The sequence below is a fragment of the Zingiber officinale genome, chromosome 8B (assembly GCF_018446385.1).
Source record: "Zingiber officinale cultivar Zhangliang chromosome 8B, Zo_v1.1, whole genome shotgun sequence".
In the NCBI taxonomy this organism is placed as follows: domain Eukaryota; kingdom Viridiplantae; phylum Streptophyta; class Magnoliopsida; order Zingiberales; family Zingiberaceae; genus Zingiber; species Zingiber officinale.
Genome location: NC_056001.1, coordinates 63,751,985 through 63,757,947, shown reverse-complemented (window position 1 = coordinate 63,757,947; position 5,963 = coordinate 63,751,985).

The following is a 5,963-nucleotide window of genomic DNA, read 5'->3' as shown; positions in this document are numbered from 1 at the left end:
GAGCTATTAGAATTTGAAATGCAGATGCCAAATGAGATTTCTTGCTTAACTTAAGCTGGAACTATTTTAGCTCTTGAATTCTGAAACTTGAGTCTAAGGTTCTGATGGAAGAAAAGAATAGAGGAAGAACATACATGCATTCTTGCATTGTTGATACTCAAGTGAAGACACTTAAATTGCTACACTGAATTCTGCTGTAAAGAAATCAGAAACCTACAAGAATGAATAACCTAGAATGTCGAGATTTCTGAATTTCTGAAAATATAGTTTTCAAGTAAATTGAGTTTCTGAAATTTGTAGATGCAGGAACAGGAATTCTGCAGAACATAGAAGTGCAGAACAAGGAAGCTGGAGGCTGTTGTGTATCAAATGGTGTATCGAAATTTAGTTACTAATGTAAATCAGTGAGAAATGTTGTGATTTTCTATTAAGATGTATCAAAAATTAGAGGCAACATTTAAACGATTAAGAAGCTTAAGTGAAGTCTTACAAGATGCAGAAATATATGGTATTTCAGCTTCCTATGATCTTTTCAAGCTTTAGAAACTGAAATACAAAATTGAAAATGGGAAGCTTCTGTTTGGAACTGTAAATAGTTTCTATGCAGAAGCAGTAATGTTGATCTGCTGGAAATTTGAATATTATGGATCCAGATTCGAAATTGATTTGATATAATAGGCTATTAGAGGGCTGCTGATATGCAGATATGAAGTACTAATGATAATTAAAAGGAAATCAAGCCAAAATCTGTTGCAATTTTTGAAATGTTGTGGTTGTACATTTTGAGCTATCTGATCAGGAAACAATGGAATTCAAGCTTGAATTTTCTGGAAGCTAAATGAGAATTAAGGATTATGGCTTGATTAGAGAGAAGAAAGGTTTTAATTCTGAATATCTCAAGTTAACTTCTTATCTTCTCATTTACATTGAGAAGGAAGAAGGAAGAAATGTGCTGCTGCATGTGATTTCAGAATTCAGAATTGAGCTTCATATAATGTTTGGAATTCATTCATTGTATATCTAATGGTTTTCAGTAAAAAAGGTAAACATTGCAGCTGGTTTTAGATTTTGTTGTTGCTGGAAGTAAATTACAATGAATTTTTGTTTCAAAACAACTTTGTGCCGAATGTTTAAGTTAATTCTGGCAAAAATAAATTCTGAAAATTATTGTATTGGATGATGAATTTGAATTCAGAATCAGCCTTAGTTCTGTGTTCGGCTCTGAAATCTAGTTATATTTCTGAGTTGTTGAATTTTGAGCTAAAATTCTGCTGCTAACAGGTCAGTAGGTTCCCCTCTGCTTATTGCAAGTGCATGGAGTTTGAATTGGTACTTCATGGAGCTGAAATTTTGATCTTCTTTGACTTACAATGCTTGATGCTGTAATCTGTAAATGGATTTTGATTTTTATAAATGGATTTAAGTCTTTGAATCAAGAGCAGGAAAGTTCATGCAGATGTTTAAGTTTTATTCAAAATTCTGTTCAGATTCAAAGTTTGAGTTTCTTCAAATCTGAAATTCTGGAGCTAATTTTCTGATTTCTGTGGGCATAATTGACTTGTCCAGATTTCTGAAACTGTGAAGAATCAGATTTCTAAAACTGTCCAGATTTAAGAACCAACAATCTGGAACTAAGGAACTTGTTACATGCCAAAAGTTGTGCAGTTTTTGATTAATGACTAGCTGAACTTCTTTGACTTAGAATTTCTCAAGCTTAAGCTCGAGTCAACAATTATAGGGATTTTATTAATCTGTATTTAGTAGCAATAGAACTGAGCTTGCATATTTGAGGCAAAAGCTGAAAAATAGCCAATAGACATTGAAGCTGGGCATCAGAACAGTGTTAAATGATATCTAATTTCAAGTTTAACTCTTCATAACTTGAACGGGAATTTCTTGTGATTTCAAATTCTGTAAATGAAGTTGTTAGAAAATCAGAATTCAGAATTTAGCTTCATTTATGAAATTCTTGGACATTGCTTCTGGACTTGGTTTCTGAATTTAATTAGAATTCTTCTCAAGATTTGCATACTACATTTTGAAATTTGCAGGAGTCAAAATCCTAAAACAAAACTTTTGAAAGTGATAGTCAATCAGATTGACTTTGTTTGCTAGTAATGAAGCTGATCATGGACAGGAACTAATTTAGTTTGTCTTTCCATTTGTATGCAAAGAGTTGCTGAGTTTGAATCTTTGATTCCTGAATTGATATTGTTGTATGTTCAAACATATGGTTTCTGAAATTCAGTCCAAGAGACTGAAATCTATTGCTGCTGAAATTGAGTGTCTGAATCTTATCAGTGCTGGGAAATTTAGAGAAGCTGGAAATTTAGAAATGCAGAATTTGGTATCAAGGTGTATCAATCAGAAACAACATTTGAGAAGACCATGCAGTAATGCAACTGATCTTTGATATCAATTATGAATTTGATTTTTGAACTCAGTGGTTGTAATTTGCAGAAAATCAGTGGCTTCAAGAGTGTTAATATATTGGATACATGTGGTGTTTCATTGTCCGAGACGGACAATACTTTAAGTGTGGGGGAGGGGACTCTTCTTCATTAATTGATTTGAGATTATTTGGGTTTTCAAGTGCTGAAATTGAAGTGAAAAATAGTAAAAAAAATTGGAAAACAATGGCAAATCAAAAAGAGAGTATCAAGTGTGAAGATAGACTATCAAGATTCTATGTTTGCATTCAAATTGAATGAGAGGTTAGCTTGATACTTTGAAGTGGTAATGACAAATGATATTCATCTCTTTTTACATCAAAATGGTCAACTCATCAAGTATATTCCTCTAATACTCTTATCTTCTCAATTTTTCATTGAATTCTTTTCTTTTACCTATTTCATTAATTTCATTGTTCGTTTTTATTCCATTTTAATTCTTGTTGATAAAATCCTTTTGATTCATGTATGCTATGTTTATAGTGGTGGAGAATTAGAAAATAAGCAAGGTTATGGTAGTGAAATGTTGTGAGTGACATTGAGTGAGCTCCACTGATATGCAATTTTGAGTATGAGGGCTAGAATAGGTAAATACCTTGTGAGATTGCATTTTGTTCAATTTTTCAATTGGATTGAAATTACCATACCTACTGATTATTGTTGGATTGTATTCATGATTGTTAGTGATCTTTAAGATGACCTTAGTTAAATTTTTTACCATTTTCTAGATATTGCTAGGGAATTACTATGGAGATGATTTTTAATTTTTTTCTTGATTTGAACGGGACGTCCAAGATTAAGTGTGGGGGATTTGATAACCATGATTTTGGCTATATTATCTTGATTCATAATGCACATTTTTAATGGTCTTTTTATAGCTTAATCTTACATTTACATCATATTTCATAATTGCATTTGAATTTGGACTTAATTACAAATTAACTTATAATTATGGTATTTGATGCTAATATTTGTTTATTATTTTGTAGGCATCAAAAGGGTCATGGACCCGATCAAATCAGACCGCACTTGGACTTAAATCAAGGGCTAATCGAGGCGATCAAACCTTGGAGTATTATGGACCGTCCATTGAAGATTGGAGAGATCTGAGTCATCCGTCAAGCATCTGGTCCATCCAAGCTACAAGGAAGCACATCATAGCCGTAGATGAAGATCCAAGGGTTTTGATCCAGATCTGAGTTCATCCAGTCGTTGATCAAGCCCAGAAATAATCTGGACCGTCCGATCAGATGAGGAGAGGTTTAAAAACGTTGAGAAGCTACAGTGTACACTTGGGCTCGGCGTGTTCGCGATCTCTGCTACAGTGTTCTTCTTCTTCTTCACAGCGACGCCGAGGTCCCGTTCCTCAATTCCAGATCTGAGGCTAAGTTTCTTGATCGGTGGAGATAGCAAGCTACCGGCGTTCATCTTCCGAGGGCAGAGAGTGATCGAGGGAGGTTTCTCAGCGTGTCTTGGTTTTGTTCATCACCGCGATCCTATTTAAGGGAGTTTTCTTGACCAGCGATCTTCGCAATCAACAGATGTTTCAAGGGAGGTTTCTGAGTTTCTTCCGACTTTCATTCCGCAGCTAAACTGGTTCGATCTGATCAATCACATTAGTTTTGACAAATCACAAAATCGAGCTCTGTTTTCTTCGGCTGATGAGGTTTCTAGTTGTTGGGAGTTTGAGGGGAGGTTTCCAAGGACTATGAACGCTTTCTGGTAATAAGTTGGAAGCTTGTTTATCGTTTGTTGGTGCTTGAGGGGAGGTTTCCGATAGCACATCTGTTTCACAGCAGATTGAGAGGAGTTTGTCTGGATTTGGATTGAGGAATGTTAGGGTTTCTGTTTTCTTTTGAATGTTAATGAATTTGCCATGTCGTTGATCAGATTTGTAGATCTGATCTCTTGTCTTTACCATTCTATTCTTGCTTGAGTTTTTGCAATTCTGTTTATGATTTCTTTCTTACAACCCCGATCTTAGATCTAGTTTCTGTTGAATTCTGCTACTGATATTGATAGTTGTAGGTTTTTATGATTTAGTTAGTAATTCTTTGCTCTGATTTTGATTTTTGTACTTGTGATCTTGATTAAATGAAGATTGATCAACTTTAGTTTTGATTGTTACCTCTGTTTAATATGATTTTGTTTGAGCCTATGAGTTTAATTGTTGAGTAAATTTGTGTTGTGAATTGAAGAGTTGATGAATGATTTTCTTGATTCAATGGTGCATTTAAATCCGAGTTTAATTGAAACCAACTTTGAGAGAAAGAAATTAGATCATGCTTAGACCTTGTTGATGTTATAACTTCACTTGAATCAATTCTAGAGTATTCACATATTAATTAGTTGCCCTTGGAAAAAAATACAACTTAGAACTCGTTACTACAATACTTGTTTTGATTTTAATGAGTTTCCAATCTTTATTAATTTGATGCGCCTCTTGAGATACAAAAAGGCTGACACCAACGAGCTGGCGAGGGATGCCGAACCGGCATAGGATATTCTGCTATATGAATTTAATGACCATGTGTTTGGTTATCTTGGCTATCGGCTTAACCTCCACCCATTTTGAAAAGTAGTCTACTGTGACGAGTAGAAATCTTCGTTGAACGATCGCCATTGGAAATTATCCAATGATATCCATGCCCTATTGGTCGAACGAAGAAGACACAGTGGATGCCTTCATCTCCTCGGTAAGTCGGTGTTGAATGTTGTGATATTTTTGACATGACAGGCAGGTGGCCACTGTCCGAGCGGCATTCTCTTGCAGTGTGGGATAAAAATATTCCGTCAACAGGATCTTTCGGGCTAGCGATCTGCCGTCCGAGTGACTTCTGAAAGAGTCCTGATGCACTTCTTGAATGATGTACTCGACGTCCTCCGATCTGACACACTTAAGTAACGATCTTGAGAAAGCTCTTTTATATACTGGTCTCTGATTAGAGTTAATCGTCTAACCCTTTTTTTCAATAGGCGAGCTTCTTCTTGATCGGCTAGAATGCTACCCGATCGAAGGAACTCTATCAACGGGCTTCTCCAGTCGCTCGGGAAGTTTATTCCATCCATCCTGTCGATGTGCGCCACCAGTGAGACTTGCTCAATCAGCTGCTCTATCACAATCAGTGACAATGAACTGGCTAACTTAGCCAACTCATCCGCGATCTAATTGTCCGAGCGGACGATCTTCTGTATAATAACTTCTTGGAAATTTGCCTTCAACTTCTCAAAAGCTTCTGCATATAGTTTGAGTCGGGAGCTGCTTATTTCGAATGTCCCCAATAGCTGCTAAGCGGCCAGCTGAGAATTTGAATTTATAATGACCTTTGCAGCTCTGACATGTTGAGCCACCTGCAAGTCGGCTATTAAGGCCTCGTATTCGGCTTTATTGTTTGTAGCCCGATAGTCTAGATGCACGGACAGTTACATTCTGTCCTCCCGAGCGAAATCAGGAGAATGCCAATCTCGCTACCTTGCCAAGTGGATGATCCGTCTATGTATATTTCCAAGTCA